The sequence below is a fragment of the Festucalex cinctus genome, chromosome 5 (genome assembly GCF_051991245.1).
Source record: "Festucalex cinctus isolate MCC-2025b chromosome 5, RoL_Fcin_1.0, whole genome shotgun sequence".
Taxonomy (NCBI): Eukaryota; Metazoa; Chordata; class Actinopteri; order Syngnathiformes; family Syngnathidae; genus Festucalex; species Festucalex cinctus.
In genome coordinates this window covers 12,998,685-13,020,955 of record NC_135415.1, presented here as the reverse complement: position 1 = coordinate 13,020,955, position 22,271 = coordinate 12,998,685, and the positions used below count along the sequence as shown (strand labels likewise).

General features: G+C 45.6%; 1 protein-coding gene and 20 non-coding genes across 21 annotated transcripts in view; all 21 read left to right on the top strand.

Moving 5' to 3' along the window:
- Positions 1-22,271, top strand: part of mmp11a (matrix metallopeptidase 11a) — a 65,252-nt gene that overhangs the window by 7,172 nt on the left and 35,809 nt on the right. The window lies entirely within an intron of this gene.
- Positions 572-644, top strand: trnaa-agc (transfer RNA alanine (anticodon AGC)). The gene has a single exon. It is a non-coding gene; the product is annotated as a tRNA-Ala (tRNA).
- trnaa-agc (transfer RNA alanine (anticodon AGC)) lies at positions 1,133-1,205 on the top strand. Its single transcript has one exon. It is a non-coding gene; the product is annotated as a tRNA-Ala (tRNA).
- trnaa-agc (transfer RNA alanine (anticodon AGC)) lies at positions 1,681-1,753 on the top strand. Its single transcript has one exon. It is a non-coding gene; the product is annotated as a tRNA-Ala (tRNA).
- trnaa-agc (transfer RNA alanine (anticodon AGC)) lies at positions 1,818-1,890 on the top strand. Its single transcript has one exon. It is a non-coding gene; the product is annotated as a tRNA-Ala (tRNA).
- Positions 2,940-3,012, top strand: trnaa-agc (transfer RNA alanine (anticodon AGC)). The gene has a single exon. It is a non-coding gene; the product is annotated as a tRNA-Ala (tRNA).
- Positions 3,501-3,573, top strand: trnaa-agc (transfer RNA alanine (anticodon AGC)). The gene has a single exon. It is a non-coding gene; the product is annotated as a tRNA-Ala (tRNA).
- On the top strand, positions 4,049-4,121 carry trnaa-agc (transfer RNA alanine (anticodon AGC)). Its single transcript has one exon. It is a non-coding gene; the product is annotated as a tRNA-Ala (tRNA).
- Positions 4,186-4,258, top strand: trnaa-agc (transfer RNA alanine (anticodon AGC)). Its single transcript has one exon. It is a non-coding gene; the product is annotated as a tRNA-Ala (tRNA).
- On the top strand, positions 8,673-8,745 carry trnaa-agc (transfer RNA alanine (anticodon AGC)). Its single transcript has one exon. It is a non-coding gene; the product is annotated as a tRNA-Ala (tRNA).
- On the top strand, positions 9,234-9,306 carry trnaa-agc (transfer RNA alanine (anticodon AGC)). Its single transcript has one exon. It is a non-coding gene; the product is annotated as a tRNA-Ala (tRNA).
- trnaa-agc (transfer RNA alanine (anticodon AGC)) lies at positions 9,782-9,854 on the top strand. Its single transcript has one exon. It is a non-coding gene; the product is annotated as a tRNA-Ala (tRNA).
- trnaa-agc (transfer RNA alanine (anticodon AGC)) lies at positions 11,809-11,881 on the top strand. The gene has a single exon. It is a non-coding gene; the product is annotated as a tRNA-Ala (tRNA).
- Positions 13,978-14,050, top strand: trnaa-agc (transfer RNA alanine (anticodon AGC)). Its single transcript has one exon. It is a non-coding gene; the product is annotated as a tRNA-Ala (tRNA).
- On the top strand, positions 14,669-14,741 carry trnaa-agc (transfer RNA alanine (anticodon AGC)). Its single transcript has one exon. It is a non-coding gene; the product is annotated as a tRNA-Ala (tRNA).
- On the top strand, positions 15,440-15,512 carry trnaa-agc (transfer RNA alanine (anticodon AGC)). The gene has a single exon. It is a non-coding gene; the product is annotated as a tRNA-Ala (tRNA).
- Positions 16,962-17,034, top strand: trnaa-agc (transfer RNA alanine (anticodon AGC)). Its single transcript has one exon. It is a non-coding gene; the product is annotated as a tRNA-Ala (tRNA).
- On the top strand, positions 17,373-17,445 carry trnaa-agc (transfer RNA alanine (anticodon AGC)). Its single transcript has one exon. It is a non-coding gene; the product is annotated as a tRNA-Ala (tRNA).
- trnaa-agc (transfer RNA alanine (anticodon AGC)) lies at positions 18,150-18,222 on the top strand. The gene has a single exon. It is a non-coding gene; the product is annotated as a tRNA-Ala (tRNA).
- trnaa-agc (transfer RNA alanine (anticodon AGC)) lies at positions 19,094-19,166 on the top strand. The gene has a single exon. It is a non-coding gene; the product is annotated as a tRNA-Ala (tRNA).
- On the top strand, positions 21,104-21,176 carry trnaa-agc (transfer RNA alanine (anticodon AGC)). Its single transcript has one exon. It is a non-coding gene; the product is annotated as a tRNA-Ala (tRNA).

Below are 22,271 nucleotides of genomic sequence, written 5' to 3'. Positions count from 1 at the left end.
TTCTCAGAAGGGAAGGGGAATTAGCTCAAATCGTAGCGCGCTCGCTTTGCATGCGAGAGGTAGTGGAATCGACGCCCACGTTCTCCAATTGGATTTTGCCTGCTCGTTAACTTCTGTTGTTGTTGTTTTTGCTGATTTTGTTCTCTGATGGAAAGGGGAATTAGCTCAAATGGTAGAGTGCTCGCTTAGCATGCGAGAGGTAGTGGGATCAACGCCCACATTCTCCAATTGGATTTTGCCTGCTCGTTAACTTTTGCTGTTGTTGTTTTTGGTGATTTTGTTCTCTGATGGCATGGGGAATTAGCTCAAATGGTAGAGCGCTCGCTTAGCATGCGAGTGGTAGTGGGATCGACGCCCCCATTCTCCAATTGGATTTTGCCTGCTCGTTAACTTTTGTTGATGTTGTTTTTGGTGACTTTGTTCTGTGAGGTGAAGGGGAATTAGCTCAAATGGTAGAGCGCTCGGTTAGCAAGCGAGAGGTAGTGGGATCGACGCCCACATTCTCCAATTGGCTTTTGCCTGCTTGTTAAGTTTTGTTGTTGTTTTTGGTGATTTTGTTCTGGGAGGTGAAGGGGAATTAGCTCAAATGGTAGAGCGCTCGCTTAGCATGCGAGAGGTAGTGGGATCGACGCCCACATTCTCCATTTGCGTTTTGCCTGCTTGTTAAGTTTTGTTGTTGTTTTTGGTGATTTTGGTCGGTGAGGTGAAGGTTAATTAGCTCAAATGGTAGAGTGCTCGCTTAGCATGCGAGAGGTAGTGGGATCGACGCCCACATTCTCCAATTTGATTTTGCCTGCTCGTTAACTTCTGTTGTTGTTGTTTTTGCTGATTTTGTTCACTGATGGGAAGGGGAATTAGCTCAAATGGTAGAGCGCTTGCTTCGCATGCGAGAGGTAGTGGGATCGACGCCCACATTCTCCAATTGGATTTTGCCTGTTTGTTGACTTTTGTCGTTGTCGTTTTTGGTATTTTTGTTGTTTTTGGGAGGCAAAAGGGAATGAGCTCAAATGGTAGAGGGCTTGCTTTGCATGGGAGAGGTAGTGGGATCGACGCCCACATTCTCCAATTGGGTTTTGCCTGCTCGTTAACTTTTGTTGATGTTGTTTTTGGTGATTTTGTTCTGTGAGGTGAAGGGGAATTAGCTCAAATGGTAGAGCGCTCGCTTAGCATGCGAGAGGTAGTGGGATCGACGCCCACATTCTCCAATTGGATTTTGCCTGCTTGTTAAGTTTTGTTGTTGTTTTTGGTGATTTTGGTGGGTGAGGTGAAGGGGAGTTAGCTCAAATGGTAGAGCGCCCGCTTAGCATGCGAGAGGTAGTGGGATCGACGCCCACATTCTCTAATTGAATTTTGCCTGCTTGTTAAGTTTTGTTGTTGTTTTTGGTGATTATGTTCGGTGAGGTGAAGTGGAATTAGCTCAAATGGTAGAGCGCTCGCTTAGCATGTGAGAGATAGTGGGATCGACGCCCACATTCTCCAATTGGATATTGCCTGCTTGTTAACTTGTTGTTGTTTTTGGGGATTTTGTTCTCTGATGGGAAGGGGAATAAACTAACTGGTCGAGCGCTCGCTTAGCATGCGAGAGGTAGTGGGATCAATACCCACATTCTCCATTTGGATTTTGGATGCTCTTTAACTTTTGTTGTTGTTGTTTTTGGTGATTTTGTTCTGGGAGGTGAAGGGGAATTAGCTCAAATGGTAGAGCGCTTGCTTAGCAAGCGAGAGGTAGTGGGATCGACTCCCACATTCTCCAATTGGCTTTTGCCTGCTTGTTAAGTTTTGTTGTTGTTTTTGGTGATTTTGTTCTGGGAGGTTAAGGGGAATTAGCTCAAATGGTAGAGCGCTCGCTTAGCATGCGAGAGGTAGTGGGATCGACGCCCACATTCTCCAATTGGCTTTTGCCTGCCCGTTAACTTTTGTTGTTGTTTTTGGTGATTTTGTTTCTTTTGGGAGGAAATGGGGAATTAGCTTGAACGGTAGAGGGCTTGCTTTGCATGTGAGAGGTAGTGGGATCGACGCCCCCATTCTCCAATTGGACTTTGCCTGCTCGTTAACTTTTGTTGTTGTTGTTTTTGGTGATTTTGTTCTGTGAGGTGAAGGGGAATTAGCTCAAATGGTAGAGCGCTTGCTTAGCATGCGAGAGGTAGTGGGATCGGCGCCCACGTTCTCCAATTGCATTTTGCCCGCTCGTTAACTTTTGTTGTTGTCGTTTTTGGTGATTTTATTTTTATGTTTTGTAGGAAAAGGGGACTTAGCTCAAATGGTAGAGCGCTCGCTTAGCATGCGAGAGGTAGTGGGATCGACGCCCGCATTCTCCAATTGGATTTTTCCTCCTCGTTAACTTTTGTTGTTGTCGTTTTTGGTGATTTTGTTCAGTGAGGCGAAGGGGAATTACCTCAAATGGTAGAGCGCTCGCTTAGCATGCGTGAGGTAGTGGGATCGGCGCCCGCATTCTCCATTTAGATTTTGCCTGCTCGTTAACATTTCTTGCTGTTGTTTTTGGTGATTTTGTTCTGTGAGGGCAAGGGGAATTAGCTCAAATGGTAAAGCGCTCGCTTCGCATGCCAGAGGTAGTGGGATCGATGCCCACAATCTCCATTTGGATTTTGCCTGCTCGTTAAGTTTTGTTGTTGTTTTTGGTGATTTTGTTCAGTGAAGTGAAGGGGAATTAGCTCAAATGGTAGAGGGCTCGCTTCGCATGCGAGAGGTAGTGGGATTGACGCCCACATTCTCCAATTGCATTTTGCCTGCTCGTTAACTTTTGTTGATGTTGTTTTTGGTGACTTTGTTCTGTGAGGTGAAGGGGAATTAGCTCAAATGGTAGAGCGCTCGGTTAGCAAGCGAGAGGTAGTGGGATCGACGCCCACATTCTCCAATTGGCTTTTGCCTGCTTGTTAAGTTTTGTTGTTGTTTTTGGTGATTTTGTTCTGGGAGGTGAAGGGGAATTAGCTCAAATGGTAGAGCGCTCGCTTAGCATGCGAGAGGTAGTGGGATCGACGCCCACATTCTCCATTTGCGTTTTGCCTGCTTGTTAAGTTTTGTTGTTGTTTTTGGTGATTTTGGTCGGTGAGGTGAAGGTTAATTAGCTCAAATGGTAGAGTGCTCGCTTAGCATGCGAGAGGTAGTGGGATCGACGCCCACATTCTCCAATTTGATTTTGCCTGCTCGTTAACTTCTGTTGTTGTTGTTTTTGCTGATTTTGTTCACTGATGGGAAGGGGAATTAGCTCAAATGGTAGAGCGCTTGCTTCGCATGCGAGAGGTAGTGGGATCGACGCCCACATTCTCCAATTGGATTTTGCCTGTTTGTTGACTTTTGTCGTTGTCGTTTTTGGTATTTTTGTTGTTTTTGGGAGGCAAAAGGGAATGAGCTCAAATGGTAGAGGGCTTGCTTTGCATGGGAGAGGTAGTGGGATCGACGCCCACATTCTCCAATTGGGTTTTGCCTGCTCGTTAACTTTTGTTGATGTTGTTTTTGGTGATTTTGTTCTGTGAGGTGAAGGGGAATTAGCTCAAATGGTAGAGCGCTCGCTTAGCATGCGAGAGGTAGTGGGATCGACGCCCACATTCTCCAATTGGATTTTGCCTGCTTGTTAAGTTTTGTTGTTGTTTTTGGTGATTTTGGTGGGTGAGGTGAAGGGGAGTTAGCTCAAATGGTAGAGCGCCCGCTTAGCATGCGAGAGGTAGTGGGATCGACGCCCACATTCTCTAATTGAATTTTGCCTGCTTGTTAAGTTTTGTTGTTGTTTTTGGTGATTATGTTCGGTGAGGTGAAGTGGAATTAGCTCAAATGGTAGAGCGCTCGCTTAGCATGTGAGAGATAGTGGGATCGACGCCCACATTCTCCAATTGGATATTGCCTGCTTGTTAACTTGTTGTTGTTTTTGGGGATTTTGTTCTCTGATGGGAAGGGGAATAAACTAACTGGTCGAGCGCTCGCTTAGCATGCGAGAGGTAGTGGGATCAATACCCACATTCTCCATTTGGATTTTGGATGCTCTTTAACTTTTGTTGTTGTTGTTTTTGGTGATTTTGTTCTGGGAGGTGAAGGGGAATTAGCTCAAATGGTAGAGCGCTTGCTTAGCAAGCGAGAGGTAGTGGGATCGACTCCCACATTCTCCAATTGGCTTTTGCCTGCTTGTTAAGTTTTGTTGTTGTTTTTGGTGATTTTGTTCTGGGAGGTTAAGGGGAATTAGCTCAAATGGTAGAGCGCTCGCTTAGCATGCGAGAGGTAGTGGGATCGACGCCCACATTCTCCAATTGGCTTTTGCCTGCCCGTTAACTTTTGTTGTTGTTTTTGGTGATTTTGTTTCTTTTGGGAGGAAATGGGGAATTAGCTTGAACGGTAGAGGGCTTGCTTTGCATGTGAGAGGTAGTGGGATCGACGCCCCCATTCTCCAATTGGACTTTGCCTGCTCGTTAACTTTTGTTGTTGTTGTTTTTGGTGATTTTGTTCTGTGAGGTGAAGGGGAATTAGCTCAAATGGTAGAGCGCTTGCTTAGCATGCGAGAGGTAGTGGGATCGGCGCCCACGTTCTCCAATTGCATTTTGCCCGCTCGTTAACTTTTGTTGTTGTCGTTTTTGGTGATTTTATTTTTATGTTTTGTAGGAAAAGGGGACTTAGCTCAAATGGTAGAGCGCTCGCTTAGCATGCGAGAGGTAGTGGGATCGACGCCCGCATTCTCCAATTGGATTTTTCCTCCTCGTTAACTTTTGTTGTTGTCGTTTTTGGTGATTTTGTTCAGTGAGGCGAAGGGGAATTACCTCAAATGGTAGAGCGCTCGCTTAGCATGCGTGAGGTAGTGGGATCGGCGCCCGCATTCTCCATTTAGATTTTGCCTGCTCGTTAACATTTCTTGCTGTTGTTTTTGGTGATTTTGTTCTGTGAGGGCAAGGGGAATTAGCTCAAATGGTAAAGCGCTCGCTTCGCATGCCAGAGGTAGTGGGATCGATGCCCACAATCTCCATTTGGATTTTGTGCCTGCTCGTTAAGTTTTGTTGTTGTTTTTGGTGATTTTGTTCAGTGAAGTGAAGGGGAATTAGCTCAAATGGTAGAGGGCTCGCTTCGCATGCGAGAGGTAGTGGGATTGACGCCCACATTCTCCAATTGCATTTTGCCTGCTCGTTAACTTTTGTTGTTGTCGTTTTTGGTGATTTTGTTCTGTGATGGGAAGGTGAATTAGCTGAAATGGTAGAGCGCTTGCTTTGCATGGGAGAGGTAGTGGGATCGACGCCCACATTCTCCAATTGGCTTTTGCCTGCCCGTTAACTTTTGTTGTTGTTTTTGGTGATTTTGTTTCTTTTGGGAGGAAATGGGGAATTAGCTTGAACGGTAGAGGGCTTGCTTTGCATGTGAGAGGTAGTGGGATCGACGCCCCCATTCTCCAATTGGACTTTGCCTGCTCGTTAACTTTTGTTGTTGTTGTTTTTGGTGATTTTGTTCTGTGCGGTGAAGGGGAATTAGCTCAAATGGTAGAGCGCTTGCTTAGCATGCGAGAGGTAGTGTGATCGACGCCCACATTCTCCAATTGGATTTTGCCTGCTCGTTAAGTTTTGTTGTTGTTTTTGGTGATTTTGTTAAGTGAGGTGAAGGGGAGTTAGCTCAAATGGTAGAGCGCTTGCTTAGCATGCGAGAGGTAGTGGAATCGACACCCACATTCTCCAATTGGATTTTTCCTGTTCGTTGGCTTTTGTTGTTGTCGTTTTTGGTATTTTTGTTTTTCTTTTGGAGGAAAAGGGGACTTAGCCCAAATGGTAGAGCGCTTGCTTAGCATACGAGAGGTAGTCGGATCGATGCCCACATTCTCCAATTGGATTTTGCCTGCTCGTTAACTTCTGTTGTTGTTGTTTTTGGTGATTTTGTTCTCAGAAGGGAAGGGGAATTAGCTCAAATCGTAGCGCGCTCGCTTCGCATGCGAGAGGTAGTGGAATCGACGCCCACGTTCTCCAATTGGATTTTGCCTGCTCGTTAACTTCTGTTGTTGTTGTTTTTGCTGATTTTGTTCTCTGATGGAAAGGGGAATTAGCTCAAATGGTAGAGTGCTCGCTTAGCATGCGAGAGGTAGTGGGATCGACGCCCCCATTCTCCAATTGGACTTTGCCTGCTCGTTAACTTTTGTTGTTGTTGTTTTTGGTGATTTTGTTCTGTGAGGTGAAGGGGAATTAGCTCAAATGGTAGAGCGCTTGCTTAGCATGCGAGAGGTAGTGGGATCGACGCCCACATTCTCCAATTGGATTTTGCCTGCTCGTTAAGTTTTGTTGTTGTTTTTGGTGATTTTGTTAAGTGAGGTGAAGGGGAGTTAGCTCAAATGGTAGAGCGCTTGCTTAGCATGCGAGAGGTAGTGGGATCGACACCCACATTCTCCAATTGGATTTTTCCTGTTCGTTGGCTTTTGTTGTTGTCGTTTTTGGTATTTTTGTTTTTCTTTTGGAGGAAAAGGGGACTTAGCCCAAATGGTAGAGCGCTTGCTTAGCATACGAGAGGTAGTCGGATCGATGCCCACATTCTCCAATTGGATTTTGCCTGCTCGTTAACTTCTGTTGTTGTTGTTTTTGGTGATTTTGTTCTCAGAAGGGAAGGGGAATTAGCTCAAATCGTAGCGCGCTCGCTTTGCATGCGAGAGGTAGTGGAATCGATGCCCACGTTCTCCAATTGGATTTTGCCTGCTCGTTAACTTCTGTTGTTGTTGTTTTTGCTGATTTTGTTCTCTGATGGAAAGGGGAATTAGCTCAAATGGTAGAGTGCTCGCTTAGCATGCGAGAGGTAGTGGGATCAACGCCCACATTCTCCAATTGCGTTTTGCCTGCTTGTTAAGTTTTGTTGTTGTTTTTGGTGATTTTGGTCGGTGAGGTTAAGGTTAATTAGCTCAAATGGTAGAGTGCTCGCTTAGCATGCGAGAGGTAGTGGGATCGACGCCCACATTCTCCAATTGGATTTTGCCTGCTCGTTAACTTTTGTTGTTGTTGTTTTTGGTGATTTTGTTTTCTGATGGGAAGGGGAATTAGCTCAAATGGTAGAGCGCTCGCTTAGCATGCGAGAGGTAGTGGGATCGGCGACCACATTCTCCAATTGGATTTTGCCTGCTCGTTAACTTCTGTTGTTGTTGTTTTTGGTGATTTTGTTCTCAGAAGGGAAGGGGAATTAGCTCAAATCGTAGCGCGCTCGCTTCGCATGCGAGAGGTAGTGGAATCGACGCCCACGTTCTCCAATTGGATTTTGCCTGCTCGTTAACTTCTGTTGTTGTTGTTTTTGCTGATTTTGTTCTCTGATGGAAAGGGGAATTAGCTCAAATGGTAGAGTGCTCGCTTAGCATGCGAGAGGTAGTGGGATCAACGCCCACATTCTCCAATTGGATTTTGCCTGCTCGTTAACTTTTGTTGTTGTTGTTTTTGGTGATTTTGTTCTCTGATGGGAAGGGGAATTAGCTCAAATGGTAGAGCGCTCGCTTAGCATGAGAGAGGTAGTGGGATCGGCGCCCACATTCTCCAATTGGGTTTTGCCTGCTCGTTAACTTCTGTTGTTGTTGTTTTTGCTGATTTTGTTCTCTGATGGGAAGGGGAATTAGCTCAAATGGTAGGGCGCTCGTTTAGCATGCGAGAGATAGTGGGATCGACGCCCACATTCTCCAATTTGATTTTGCCTGCTCTTTGACTTTTGTTGTTGTTGTTCTTGGTGATTTAGTTCTGTGAGGGTAAGGGGAATTAGCTCAAATGGTAGAGCTCTTGCTTCGCATGCGAGAGGTAGTGGGATCGTCGCCCACGTTCTCCAATTGGGTTTTGCCTGTTCGTTGACTTTTGTCGTTGTCGTTTTTGGTATTTTTGTTGTTTTTGGGAGGCAAAAGGGAATGAGCTCAAATGGTAGAGGGCTTGCTTTGCATGGGAGAGGTAGTGGGATCGACGCCCGCAATCTCTAATTGGATTTTGCCTGCTTGTTAAGTTTTGTTGTTGTTTTTGGTGATTATGTTCGGTGAGGTGAAGTGGAATTAGCTCAAATGGTAGAGCGCTCGCTTAGCATGTGAGAGATAGTGGGATCGACGCCCACATTCTCCAATTGGATTTTGCCTGCTCGTTAACTTTGGCTGTTGTTGTTTTTGGTGATTTTGTTCTCTGATGGGAAGGGGAATTAGCTCAAATGGTAGAAAGCTCGCTCAGCATGCGAGAGGTAGTGGGATCGATGCCCACATTCTCCAATTGGTTTTTGCCTGCTCGTTAACTTCTGTTGTTGTTGTTTTTGGTGATTTTGTTCTCAGAGGGGAAGGGGAATTAGCTCAAATGGTAGAGCGCTTGCTTCGCATGCGAAAGGTGGTGGGATCGACACCCACATTCTCCAATTGGATTTTGCCTGCTCGTTAACTTTTGCTGTTGTTGTTTTTGGTGATTTTGTTCTCTGATGGCATGGGGAATTAGCTCAAATGGTAGAGCGCTCGCTTAGCATGCGAGTGGTAGTGGGATCGACGCCCACATTCTCCAATTGGATTTTGCCTGCTCGTTAACTTTTGTTGATGTTGTTTTTGGTGACTTTGTTCTGTGAGGTGAAGGGGAATTAGCTCAAATGGTAGAGCGCTCGGTTAGCAAGCGAGAGGTAGTGGGATCGACGCCCACATTCTACAATTGGCTTTTGCCTGCTTGTTAAGTTTTGTTGTTGTTTTTGGTGATTTTGTTCTGGGAGGTGAAGGGGAATTAGCTCAAATGGTAGAGCGCTCGCTTAGCATGCGAGAGGTAGTGGGATCGACGCCCACATTCTCCATTTCCGTTTTGCCTGCTTGTTAAGTTTTGTTGTTGTTTTTGGTGATTTTGGTCTGTGAGGTGAAGGTTAATTAGCTCAAATGGTAGAGTGCTCGCTTAGCATGCGAGAGGTAGTGGGATCGACGCCCACATTCTCCAATTTGATTTTGCCTGCTCGTTAACTTCTGTTGTTGTTGTTTTTGCTGATTTTGTTCACTGATGGGAAGGGGAATTAGCTCAAATGGTAGAGCGCTTGCTTCGCATGCGAGAGGTAGTGGGATCGACGCCCACATTCTCCAATTGGATTTTGCCTGTTTGTTGACTTTTGTCGTTGTCGTTTTTGGTATTTTTGTTGTTTTTGGGAGGCAAAAGGGAATGAGCTCAAATGGTAGAGGGCTTGCTTTGCATGGGAGAGGTAGTGGGATCGACGCCCACATTCTCCAATTGGGTTTTGCCTGCTCGTTAACTTTTGTTGATGTTGTTTTTGGTGATTTTGTTCTGTGAGGTGAAGGGGAATTAGCTCAAATGGTAGAGCGCTCGCTTAGCATGCGAGAGGTAGTGGGATCGACGCCCACATTCTCCAATTGGATTTTGCCTGCTTGTTAAGTTTTGTTGTTGTTTTTGGTGATTTTGGTGGGTGAGGTGAAGGGGAGTTAGCTCAAATGGTAGAGCGCCCGCTTAGCATGCGAGAGGTAGTGGGATCGACGCCCACATTCTCTAATTGAATTTTGCCTGCTTGTTAAGTTTTGTTGTTGTTTTTGGTGATTATGTTCGGTGAGGTGAAGTGGAATTAGCTCAAATGGTAGAGCGCTCGCTTAGCATGTGAGAGATAGTGGGATCGACGCCCACATTCTCCAATTGGATATTGCCTGCTTGTTAACTTGTTGTTGTTTTTGGGGATTTTGTTCTCTGATGGGAAGGGGAATAAACTAACTGGTCGAGCGCTCGCTTAGCATGCGAGAGGTAGTGGGATCAATACCCACATTCTCCATTTGGATTTTGGATGCTCTTTAACTTTTGTTGTTGTTGTTTTTGGTGATTTTGTTCTGGGAGGTGAAGGGGAATTAGCTCAAATGGTAGAGCGCTCGCTTAGCAAGCGAGAGGTAGTGGGATCGACTCCCACATTCTCCAATTGGCTTTTGCCTGCTTGTTAAGTTTTGTTGTTGTTTTTGGTGATTTTGTTCTGGGAGGTTAAGGGGAATTAGCTCAAATGGTAGAGCGCTCGCTTAGCATGCGAGAGGTAGTGAGATCGACGCCCACATTCTCCAATTGCGTTTTGCCTGCTTGTTAAGTTTTGTTGTTGTTTTTGGTGATTTTGGTCGGTGAGGTGAAGGTTAATTAGCTCAAATGGTAGAGTGCTCGCTTAGCATGCGAGAGGTAGTGGGATCGACGCCCACATTCTCCAATTGGATTTTGCCTGCTCGTTAACTTTTGTTGTTGTTGTTTTTGGTGATTTTGTTTTCTGATGGGAAGGGGAATTAGCTCAAATGGTAGAGCGCTCGCTTAGCATGCGAGAGGTAGTGGGATCGGCGCCCACATTCTCCAATTGGGTTTTGCCTGCTCGTTAACTTCTGTTGTTGTTGTTTTTGCTGATTTTGTTCTCTGATGTGAAGGGGAATTAGCTCAAATGGTACAGCTCGCTTAGCATGCGAGAGATAGTGGGATCGACGCCCACATTCTCCAATTTGATTTTGCCTGCTCGTTGACTTTTGTTGTTGTTGTTCTTGGTGATTTTGTTCTGTGAGGGCAAGGGGAATTAGCTCAAATGGTAGAGCGCTTGCTTTGCATGCGAGAGGTAGTGGGATCGACGCCCAAATTCTCCAATTGGATTTTGCCTGTTCGTTGACTTTTGTCGTTGTCGTTTTTGGTATTTTTGTTGTTTTTGGGAGGCAAAAGGGAATGAGCTCAAATGGTAGAGGGCTTGCTTTGCATGGGAGAGGTAGTGGGATCGACGCCCACATTCTCCAATTGGGTTTTGCCTGCTCGTTAACTTTTGTTGATGTTGTTTTTGGTGATTTTGTTCTGTGAGGTGAAGGGGAATTAGCTCAAATGGTAGAGCGCTCGCTTAGCATGCTAGAGGTAGTGGGATCGACGCCCACATTCTCCAATTGGATTTTGCCTGCTTGTTAAGTTTTGTTGTTGTTTTTGGTGATTTTGTTGTGGGAGGTGAAGGGGAATTAGCTCAAATGGTAGAGCGCTCACTTAGCATGCGAGAGGTAGTGGGATCGACGCCCACGTTCTCCAATTGCATTTTGCCTGCTTGTTAAGTTTTGTTGTTGTTTTTGGTGATTTTGGTCGGTGAGGTGAAGGGGAGTTAGCTCAAATGGTAGAGCGCCCGCTTAGCATGCGAGAGGTAGTGGGATCGACGCCCACATTCTCTAATTGAATTTTGCCTGCTTGTTAAGTTTTGTTGTTGTTTTTGGTGATTATGTTCGGTGAGGTGAAGTGGAATTAGCTCAAATGGTAGAGCGCTCGCTTAGCATGTGAGAGATAGTGGGATCGACGCCCACATTCTCCAATTGGATATTGCCTGCTCGTTAACTTGTTGTTGTTTTTGGGGATTTTGTTCTCTGATGGGAAGGGGAATAAACTAACTGGTCGAGCGCTCGCTTAGCATGCGAGAGGTAGTGGGATCAATACCCACATTCTCCCTTTGGATTTTGGATGCTCTTTAACTTTTGTTGTTGTTGTTTTTGGTGATTTTGTTCTGGGAGGTGAAGGGGAATTAGCTCAAATGGATTTTGCCTGCTCGTTGACTTTGGTTGTTGTCGTTTTTGGTATTTTTGTGTTTCATTTGGAGGAAAAGGGGACTTAGCTCAAATGGTAGCGTGCTCGCTTAGCATGCGAGAGGTAGTGGGATCGACGCCCACATTCTCCAATTGGATTTTGCCTGCTCGTTAACTTTTGCTGTTGTTGTTTTTGGTGATTTTGTTCTCTGATGGGAAGGGGAAGTAGCTCAAATGGTAGAGCGCTCGCTTAGCATGCGAGTGGTAGTGGGATCGACGCCCACATTCTCCAAATGGATTTTGCCTGCTCGTTAACTTTTGTTGATGTTGTTTTTGGTGACTTTGTTCTGTGAGGTGCAGGGGAATTAGCTCAAATGGTAGAGCGCTCGCTTAGCAAGCGAGAGGTAGTGGGATCGACGCCCACATTCTCCAATTGGCTTTTGCCTGCTTGTTAAGTTTTGTTGTTGTTCTTGGTGATTTTGTTCTGGGAGGTAAAGGGGAATTAGCTCAAATGGTAGAGCGCTCGCTTAGCATGTGAGAGGTAGTGGGATCGACGCCCACATTCTCCAATTGCGTTTTGCCTGCTTGTTAAGTTTTGTTGTTGTTTTTGGTGATTTTGGTCGGTGAGGTGAAGGTTAATTAGCTCAAATGGTAGAGTGCTCGCTTAGCATGCGAGAGGTAGTGGGATCGGCGCCCACATTCTCCAATTGGGTTTTGCCTGCTCGTTAACTTCTGTTGTTGTTGTTTTTGCTGATTTTGTTCTCTGATGGGAAGGGGAATTAGCTCAAATGGTAGAGCGCTCGCTTAGCATGCGAGAGATAGTGGGATCGATGCCCACATTATCCAATTTGATTTTGCCTGCTCGTTGACTTTTGTTGTTGTTGTTCTTGGTGATTTTGTTCTGTGAGGGGAAGGGGAATTAGCTCAAATGGTAGAGCGCTTGCTTCGCATGCGAGAGGTAGTGGGATCGACGCCCACATTCTCCAATTGGATTTTGCCTGTTCGTTGACTTTTGTCGTTGTCGTTTTTGGTATTTTTGTTGTTTTTGGGAGGCAAAAGGGAATTAGCTCAAATGGTAGAGGGCTTGCTTTGCATGGGAGAGGTAGTGGGATCGACGCCCACATTCTCCAATTGGGTTTTGCCTGCTCGTTAACTTTTGTTGATGTTGTTTTTGGTGATTTTGTTCTGTGAGGTGAAGGGGAATTAGCTCAAATGGTAGAGCGCTCGCTTAGCATGCGAGAGGTAGTGGGATCGACGCCCACGTTCTCCAGTTGCATTTTGCCTGCTTGTTAAGTTTTGTTGTTGTTTTTGGTGATTATGTTCAGTGAGGTGCAGTGGAATTAGCTCAAATGGTAGAGCGCTCGCTTAGCATGTGAGAGATAGTGGGATCGACGCCCACATTCTCCAATTGGATATTGCCTGCTCGTTAACTTGTTGTTGTTTTTGGGGATTTTGTTCTCTGATGGGAAGGGGAATAAACTAACTGGTCGAGCGCTCGCTTAGCATGCGAGAGGTAGTGGGATCAATACCCACATTCTCCATTTGGATTTTGGATGCTCTTTAACTTTTGTTGTTGTTGTTTTTGGTGATTTTGTTCTGGGAGGTGAAGGGGAATTAGCTCAAATGGATTTTGCCTGCTCGTTGACTTTGGTTGTTGTCGTTTTTGGTATTTTTGTGTTTCATTTGGAGGAAAAGGGGACTTAGCTCAAATGGTAGAAAGCTCGCTCAGCATGCGAGAGGTAGTGGGATCGATGCCCACATTCTCTAATTGGATTTTGCCTGCTCGTTAACTTCTGTTGTTGTTGTTTTTGGTGATTTTGTTCTCAGAGGGGAAGGGGAATTAGCTCAAATGGTAGAGCGCTTGCTTCGCATGCGAAAGGTAGTGGGATCGACACCCACATTCTCCAATTGGATTTTGCCTGCTCGTTAACTTTTGCTGTTGTTGTTTTTGTTGATTTTGTTCTCTGATGGGAAGGGGAATTAGCTCAAATGGTAGAGCGCTCGCTTAGCATGCGAGTCGTAGTGGGATCGACGCCCACATTCTCCAATTGGATTTTGCCTGCTCGTTAACTTTTGTTGATGTTGTTTTTGGTGACGTTGTTCTGTGAGGTGAAGGGGAATTATCTCAAATGGTAGAGCGCTCGCTTAGCATGCGAGAGGTAGTGGGATCGACGCCCACATTCTCCAATTGGCTTTTGCCTGCTTGTTAAGTTTTGTTGTTGTTTTTGGTGATTTTGTTCTGGGAGGTGAAGGGGAATTAGCTCAAATGGTAGAGCGCTCGCTCAGCATGCGAGAGGTAGTGGGATCGACGCCCACATTCTCCAATTGCGTTTTGCCTGCTTGTTAAGTTTTGTTGTTGTTTTTGGTGTTTTTGGTCGGTGAGGTGAAGGGGAATTAGCTCAAATGGTAGAGTGCTCGCTTAGCATGCGAGAGGTAGTGGGATCGACGCCCACATTCTCCAATTGGATTTTGCCTGCTCGTTAACTTTTGTTGTTGTTGTTTTTGGTGATTTTGTTCTCTGATGGGAAGGGGAATTAGCTCAAATGGTAGAGCGCTCGCTTAGCATGCGAGAGGTAGTGGGATCGACGCCCACATTCTCCAATTGGCTTTTGCCTGCTTGTTAAGTTTTGTTGTTGTTTTTGGTGATTTTGTTCTGGGAGGTGAAGGGGAATTATCTCAAATGGTAGAGCGCTCGCTTAGCATGCGAGAGGTAGTGGGATCGACGCCCACATTCTCCAATTGGCTTTTGCCTGCTTGTTAAGTTTTGTTGTTGTTTTTGGTGATTTTGTTCTGGGAGGTGAAGGGGAATTAGCTCAAATGGTAGAGCGCTCGCTCAGCATGCGAGAGGTAGTGGGATCGACGCCCACATTTTCCAATTGCGTTTTGCCTGCTTGTTAAGTTTTGTTGTTGTTTTTGGTGTTTTTGGTCGGTGAGGTGAAGGGGAATTAGCTCAAATGGTAGAGTGCTCGCTTAGCATGCGAGAGGTAGTGGGATCGACGCCCACATTCTCCAATTGGATTTTGCCTGCTCGTTAACTTTTGTTGTTGTTGTTTTTGGTGATTTTGTTCTCTGATGGGAAGGGGAATGAGCTCAAATGGTAGAGCGCTCGCTTAGCATGCGAGAGGTAGTGGGATCGGCGCCCACATTCTCCAATTGGGTTTTGCCTGCTCGTTAACTTCTGTTGTTGTTGTTTTTGCTGATTTTGTTCTCTGATGGGAAGGGGAATTAGCTCAAATGGTAGAGCGCTCGCTTAGCATGCGAGAGGTAGTGGGATCGACGCCCACATTCTCCAATTGGCTTTTGCCTGCTTGTTAAGTTTTGTTGTTGTTTTTGGTGATTTTGTTCTGGGAGGTGAAGGGGAATTAGCTCAAATGGTAGAGCGCTCGCTCAGCATGCGAGAGGTAGTGGGATCGACGCCCACATTCTCCAATTGCGTTTTGCCTGCTTGTTAAGTTTTGTTGTTGTTTTTGGTGTTTTTGGTCGGTGAGGTGAAGGGGAATTAGCTCAAATGGTAGAGTGCTCGCTTAGCATGCGAGCGGTAGTGGGATCGACGCCCACATTCTCCAATTGGATTTTGCCTGCTCGTTAACTTGTTGTTTTTGGGGATTTTGTTCTCTGATGGGAAGGGGAATAAACTTACTGGTCGAGCGCTCGTTTAGCATGCGAGAGGAAGTGGGATCGATACCCACATTCTCCATTTGGATTTTGGATGCTCTTTAACTGTTGTTGTTGTTGTTTTTGGTGATTTTGTTCTGGGAGGTGAAAGGGAATTAGCTCAAATGGATTTTGCCTGCCGGTTGACTTTGGTTGTTGTCGTTTTTGGTATTTTTGTGTTTCATTTGGAGGAAAAGGGGACTTAGCTCAAATGGTAGAGCGCTCGCTTAGCATGCGAGAGGTAGTGGGATCGGCGCCCACATTCTCCAATTGGGTTTTGCCTGCTCGTTAACTTCTGTTGTTGTTGTTTTTGCTGATTTTGTTCTCTGATGGGAAGGGGAATTAGCTCAAATGGTAGAGCGCTCGCTTAGCATGCGAGAGGTAGTGGGATCGACGCCCACATTCTCCAATCGGATTTTGCCTGCTTGTTAAGTTTTGTTGTTGTTTTTGGTGATTTTGGTCGGTGCGGTGAAGGGGAGTTAGCTCAAATGGTAGAGCGCCTGCTTAGCATGCGAGAGGTAGTGGGATCGACGCCCACGTTCTCTAATTGAATTTTGCCTGCTTGTTAAGTTTTGTTGTTGTTTTTGGTGATTATGTTCAGTGAGGTGCAGTGGAATTAGCTCAAATGGTAGAGCGCTCGCTTAGCATGTGAGAGATAGTGGGATCGACGCCCACATTCTCCAATTGGATATTGCCTGCTCGTTAACTTGTTGTTGTTTTTGGGGATTTTGTTCTCTGATGGGAAGGGGAATAAACTAACTGGTCGAGCGCTCGCTTAGCATGCGAGAGGTAGTGGGATCAATACCCACATTCTCCATTTGGATTTTGGATGCTCTTTAACTTCTGTTGTTGTTGTTTTTGGTGATTTTGTTCTCAGAGGGGAAGGGGAATTAGCTCAAATGGTAGAGCGCTTGCTTCGCATGCGAAAGGTCGTGGGATCGACACCCACATTCTCCAATTGGATTTTGCCTGCTCGTTAACTTTTGCTGTTGTTGTTTTTGTTGATTTTGTTCTCTGATGGGAAGGGGACTTAGCTCAAATGGTAGAAAGCTCGCTCAGCATGCGAGAGGTAGTGGGATCGATGCCCACATTCTCTAATTGGATTTTGCCTGCTCGTTAACTTCTGTTGTTGTTGTTTTTGGTGATTTTGTTCTCAGAGGGGAAGGGGAATTAGCTCAAATGGTAGAGCGCTTGCTTCGCATGCGAAAGGTCGTGGGATCGACACCCACATTCTCCAATTGGATTTTGCCTGCTCGTTAACTTTTGCTGTTGTTGTTTTTGTTGATTTTGTTCTCTGATGGGAAGGGGAATTAGCTCAAATGGTAGAGCGCTCGCTTAGCATGCGAGTCGTAGTGGGATCGACGCCCACATTCTCCAATTGGATTTTGCCTGCTCGTTAACTTTTGTTGATGTTGTTTTTGGTGACGTTGTTCTGTGAGGTGAAGGGGAATTATCTCAAATGGTAGAGCGCTCGCTTAGCATGCGAGAGGTAGTGGGATCGACGCCCACATTCTCCAATTGGCTTTTGCCTGCTTGTTAAGTTTTGTTGTTGTTTTTGGTGATTTTGTTCTGGGAGGTGAAGGGGAATTAGCTCAAATGGTAGAGCGCTCGCTCAGCATGCGAGAGGTAGTGGGATCGACGCCCACATTCTCCAATTGCGTTTTGCCTGCTTGTTAAGTTTTGTTGTTGTTTTTGGTGTTTTTGGTCGTTGAGGTGAAGGGGAATTAGCTCAAATGGTAGAGTGCTCGCTTAGCATGCGAGAGGTAGTGGGATCGACGCCCACATTCTCCAATTGGATTTTGCCTGCTCGTTAACTTTTGTTGTTGTTGTTTTTGGTGATTTTGTTCTCTGATGGGAAGGGGAATTAGCTCAAATGGTAGAGCGCTCGCTTAGCATGCGAGAGGTAGTGGGATCGACGCCCACATTCTCCAATTGGCTTTTGCCTGCTTGTTAAGTTTTGTTGTTGTTTTTGGTGATTTTGTTCTGGGAGGTGAAGGGGAATTATCTCAAATGGTAGAGCGCTCGCTTAGCATGCGAGAGGTAGTGGGATCGACGCCCACATTCTCCAATTGGCTTTTGCCTGCTTGTTAAGTTTTGTTGTTGTTTTTGGTGATTTTGTTCTGGGAGGTGAAGGGGAATTAGCTCAAATGGTAGAGCGCTCGCTCAGCATGCGAGAGGTAGTGGGATCGACGCCCACATTTTCCAATTGCGTTTTGCCTGCTTGTTAAGTTTTGTTGTTGTTTTTGGTGTTTTTGGTCGGTGAGGTGAAGGGGAATTAGCTCAATTGGTAGAGTGCTCGCTTAGCATGCGAGAGGTAGTGGGATCGACGCCCACATTCTCCAATTGGATTTTGCCTGCTCGTTAACTTTTGTTGTTGTTGTTTTTGGTGATTTTGTTCTCTGATGGGAAGGGGAATGAGCTCAAATGGTAGAGCGCTCGCTTAGCATGCGAGAGGTAGTGGGATCGACGCCCACATTCTCCAATTGGATTTTGCCTGCTCGTTAACTTGTTGTTTTTGGGGATTTTGTTCTCTGATGGGAAGGGGAATAAACTTACTGGTCGAGCGCTCGTTTAGCATGCGAGAGGAAGTGGGATCGATACCCACATTCTCCATTTGGATTTTGGATGCTCTTTAACTGTTGTTGTTGTTGTTTTTGGTGATTTTGTTCTGGGAGGTGAAAGGGAATTAGCTCAAATGGATTTTGCCTGCCGGTTGACTTTGGTTGTTGTCGTTTTTGGTATTTTTGTGTTTCATTTGGAGGAAAAGGGGACTTAGCTCAAATGGTAGAGCGCTCTCTCAGTATGCGAGAGGTAGTGGGATCGACGCCCACATTCTCCAATTGGATTTTGCCTGCTCGTTAACTTTTGTTGTTGTTGTTTTTGGTGATTTTGTTCTCTGATGGGAAGGGGAATTAGCTCAAATGGTAGAGCGCTCGCTTAGCATGCGAGAGGTAGTGGGATCGGCGCCCACATTCTCCAATTGGGTTTTGCCTGCTCGTTAACTTCTGTTGTTGTTGTTTTTGCTGATTTTGTTCTCTGATGGGAAGGGGAATTAGCTCAAATGGTAGAGCGCTCGCTTAGCATGCGAGAGGTAGTGGGATCGACGCCCACATTCTCCAATCGGATTTTGCCTGCTTGTTAAGTTTTGTTGTTGTTTTTGGTGATTTTGTTCTGGGAGGTGAAGGGGAATTATCTCAAATGGTAGAGCTCTCGCTTAGCATGCGAGAGGTAGTGGGATCGACGCCCACATTCTCCAATTGGCTTTTGCCTGCTTGTTAAGTTTTGTTGTTGTTTTTGGTGATTTTGTTCTGGGAGGTGAAGGGGAATTAGCTCAAATGGTAGAGCGCTCGCTTAGCATGCAAGAGGTAGTGGGATCGACGCCCACATTCTCCCATTGGGTTTTGCCTGCTCGTTAACTTCTGTTGTTGTTGTTTTTGCTGATTTTGTTCTCTGATGGGAAGGGGAATTAGCTCAAATGGTAGAGCGCTCGCTTAGCATGCGAGAGATAGTGGGATCGACGCCCACATTCTCCAATTTGATTTTGCCTGCTCGTTGACTTTTGTTGTTGTTGTTCTTGGTGATTTAGTTCTGTGAGAGCAAGGGGAATTAGCTCAAATAGTAGAGCGCTTGCTTCGCATGCGAGAGGTCGTGGGATCGACGCCCACGTTCTCCAATTTTATTTTGCCTGTTCGTTGACTTTTGTCGTTGTCGTTTTTGGTATTTTTGTTGTTTTTGGGAGGCAAAAGGGAATGAGCTCAAATGGTAGAGGGCCCGCAATCTCTAATTGGATTTTGCCTGCTCGTTAACTTTGGCTGTTGTTGTTTTTGGTGATTTTGTTCTCTGATCGGAAGGGGAATTAGCTCAAATGGTAGAGTGCTCGCTTAGCATGCGAGAGGTAGTGGGGTCGACGCCCACATTCTCCAATTGGGTTTTGCCTGCTCGTTAACTTTTGTTGATGTTGTTTTTGGTGATTTTGTTCTGTGAGATGAAGGGGAATTAGCTCAAATGGTAGAGCGCTCGCTTAGCATGCGAGAGGTAGTGGGATCGACGCCCACATTCTCCAATTGGATTTTGCCTGCTTGTTAAGTTTTGTTGTTGTTTTTGGTGATTTTGTTGTGGGAGATGAAGGGGAATTAGCTCAAATGGTAGAGAGCTCGCTTAGCATGCGAGAGGTAGTGGGATCGACGCCCACATTCTCCAATTGCTTTTTGCCTGCTTGTTAAGTTTTGTTGTTGTTTTTGGTGATTTGGGTCGGTGAGGTGAAGGGGAATTAGCTCAAATGGTAGAGCGCTCGCTTAGCATGCGATAGGTAGTGGGATCGACGGCCACATTCTCAAATTGAATTTTGCCTGCTTGTTAAGTTTTGTTGTTGTTTTTGGTGATTTGGGTCGGTGAGGTGAAGGGGATTTAGCTCAAATGGTAGAGCGCTCGCTTAGCATGTGAGAGGTAGTGGGATCGACGCCCACATTCTCCAATTGGATATTGCCTGCTCGTTAACTTGTTGTTGTTTTTGGGGATTTTGTTCTCTGATGGGAAGGGGAATAAACTAACTGGTCGAGCGCTCGCTTAGCATGCGAGAGGTAGTGGGATCGATACCCACATTCTCCATTTGGATTTTGGATGCTCTTTAACTTTTGTTGTTGTTGTTTTTGGTGATTTTGTTCTGGGAGGTGAAGGGGAATTAGCTCAAATGGATTTTGCCTGCTCGTTGACTTTGGTTGTTGTGGTTTTTGGTATTTTTGTGTTTCATTTGGAGGAAAAGGGGACTTAACTCAAATGGTAGAAAGCTCGCTCAGCATGCGAGAGGTAGTGGGATCGATGCCCACATTCACCAATTGGATTTTGCCTGCTCGTTAACTTCTTTTGTTGTTGTTTTTGGTGATTTTGTTCTCAGAGGTGAAGGGGAATTAGCTCGAATGCGAGAGGTAGTGGGATCGACGCCCACGTTCTCCAATTGGATTTTGCCTGTTCGTTGACTGTTGTCGTTTTTGGTATTTTTGTTGTTTTTGGGAAGCAAAAGGGAATTAGCTCAAATGGTAGAGGGCTTGCTTTGCATGGGAGAGGTAGTGGGATCGACGCCCGCAATCTCTAATTGGATTTTGCCTGCTCGTTAACTTTTGCTGTTGTTGTTTTTGGTGATTTTGTTCTATGATGGCAAGGGGAATTAGCTCAAATGGTAGAGCGCTCGCTTAGCATGCGAGAGGTAGTGGGATCGACGCCCACATTGTCCAATTGGATATTGCCTGCTTGTTAAGTTTTGTTGTTGTTTTTGGTGATTTTGGTCAGTGAGGTGAAGGGGAATTAGCTCAAATGGGAGAGCGCTCGCTTTGCATGCGAGAGGTAGTGGGATCGACGCCCACATTGTCCAATTGGATATTGCCTGCTTGTCAAGTTTTGTTGTTGTTTTTGGTGATTTTGGTCGGTGAGGTGAAGGGGAATTAGCTCAAATGGTCGAGCGCTCGCTTAGCATGCGAGAGGTAGTGGGATCGATACCCACATTCTCCATTTGGATTTTGGATGCTCTTTAACTTTTGTTGTTGTTGTTTTTGGTGATTTTGTTCTGGGAGGTGAAGGGGAATTAGCTCAAATGGATTTTGCCTGCTCGTTGACTTTGGTTGTTGTCGTTTTTGGTATTTTTGTGTTTCATTTGGAGGAAAAGGGGACCTTTTGCCTGCTTGTTAAGTTTTGTTGTTGTTTTTGGTGATTTGGGTCGGTGAGGTGAAGGGGAATTAGCTCAAATGGTAGAGCGCTCGCTTAGCATGCGAGAGGTAGTGGGACCGACGCCCACATTCTCCAATTGGATTTTGCCTGCTCGTTAACTTTTGTTGATGTTGTTTTTGGTGACTTTGTTCTGTGAGGTGAAGGGGAATTAGCTCAAATGGTAGAGCGCTCGCTTAGCATGAGAGAGGTAGTGGGATCGACGCCCACATTCTCCAATTGTGTTTTGCCTGCTTGTTAAGTTTTGTTGTTGTTTTTGGTGATTTGGGTCGGTGAGGTGAAGGGGAATTAGCTCAAATGGTAGAGCGCTCGCTTAGCATGCGAGAGGTAGTGGGATCGACGCCCACATTCTCCAATTGTGTTTTGCCTGCTTGTTAAGTTTTGTTGTTGTTTTTGGTGATTTTGGTCAGTGAGTTGAAGGGGAATTAGCTCAAATGGTAGAGTGCTCGCTTAGCATGCGAGAGGTAGTGGGATCGATGCCCACATTCACCAATTGGATTTTGCCTGCTCGTTAACTTCTTTTGTTGTTGTTTTTGGTGATTTTGTTCTCAGAGGTGAAGGGGAATTAGCTCGAATGCGAGAGGTAGTGGGATCGACGCCCACGTTCTCCAATTGGATTTTGCCTGTTCGTTGACTGTTGTCGTTTTTGGTATTTTTGTTGTTTTTGGGAAGCAAAAGGGAATTAGCTCAAATGGTAGAGGGCTTGCTTTGCATGGGAGAGGTAGTGGGATCGACGCCCGCAATCTCTAATTGGATTTTGCCTGCTCGTTAACTTTTGCTGTTGTTGTTTTTGGTGATTTTGTTCTATGATGGCAAGGGGAATTAGCTCAAATGGTAGAGCGCTCGCTTAGCATGCGAGAGGTAGTGGGATCGACGCCCACATTGTCCAATTGGATATTGCCTGCTTGTTAAGTTTTGTTGTTGTTTTTGGTGATTTTGGTCAGTGAGGTGAAGGGGAATTAGCTCAAATGGGAGAGCGCTCGCTTTGCATGCGAGAGGTAGTGGGATCGACGCCCACATTGTCCAATTGGATATTGCCTGCTTGTCAAGTTTTGTTGTTGTTTTTGGTGATTTTGGTCGGTGAGGTGAAGGGGAATTAGCTCAAATGGTCGAGCGCTCGCTTAGCATGCGAGAGGTAGTGGGATCGATACCCACATTCTCCATTTGGATTTTGGATGCTCTTTAACTTTTGTTGTTGTTGTTTTTGGTGATTTTGTTCTGGGAGGTGAAGGGGAATTAGCTCAAATGGATTTTGCCTGCTCGTTGACTTTGGTTGTTGTCGTTTTTGGTATTTTTGTGTTTCATTTGGAGGAAAAGGGGACCTTTTGCCTGCTTGTTAAGTTTTGTTGTTGTTTTTGGTGATTTGGGTCGGTGAGGTGAAGGGGAATTAGCTCAAATGGTAGAGCGCTCGCTTAGCATGCGAGAGGTAGTGGGACCGACGCCCACATTC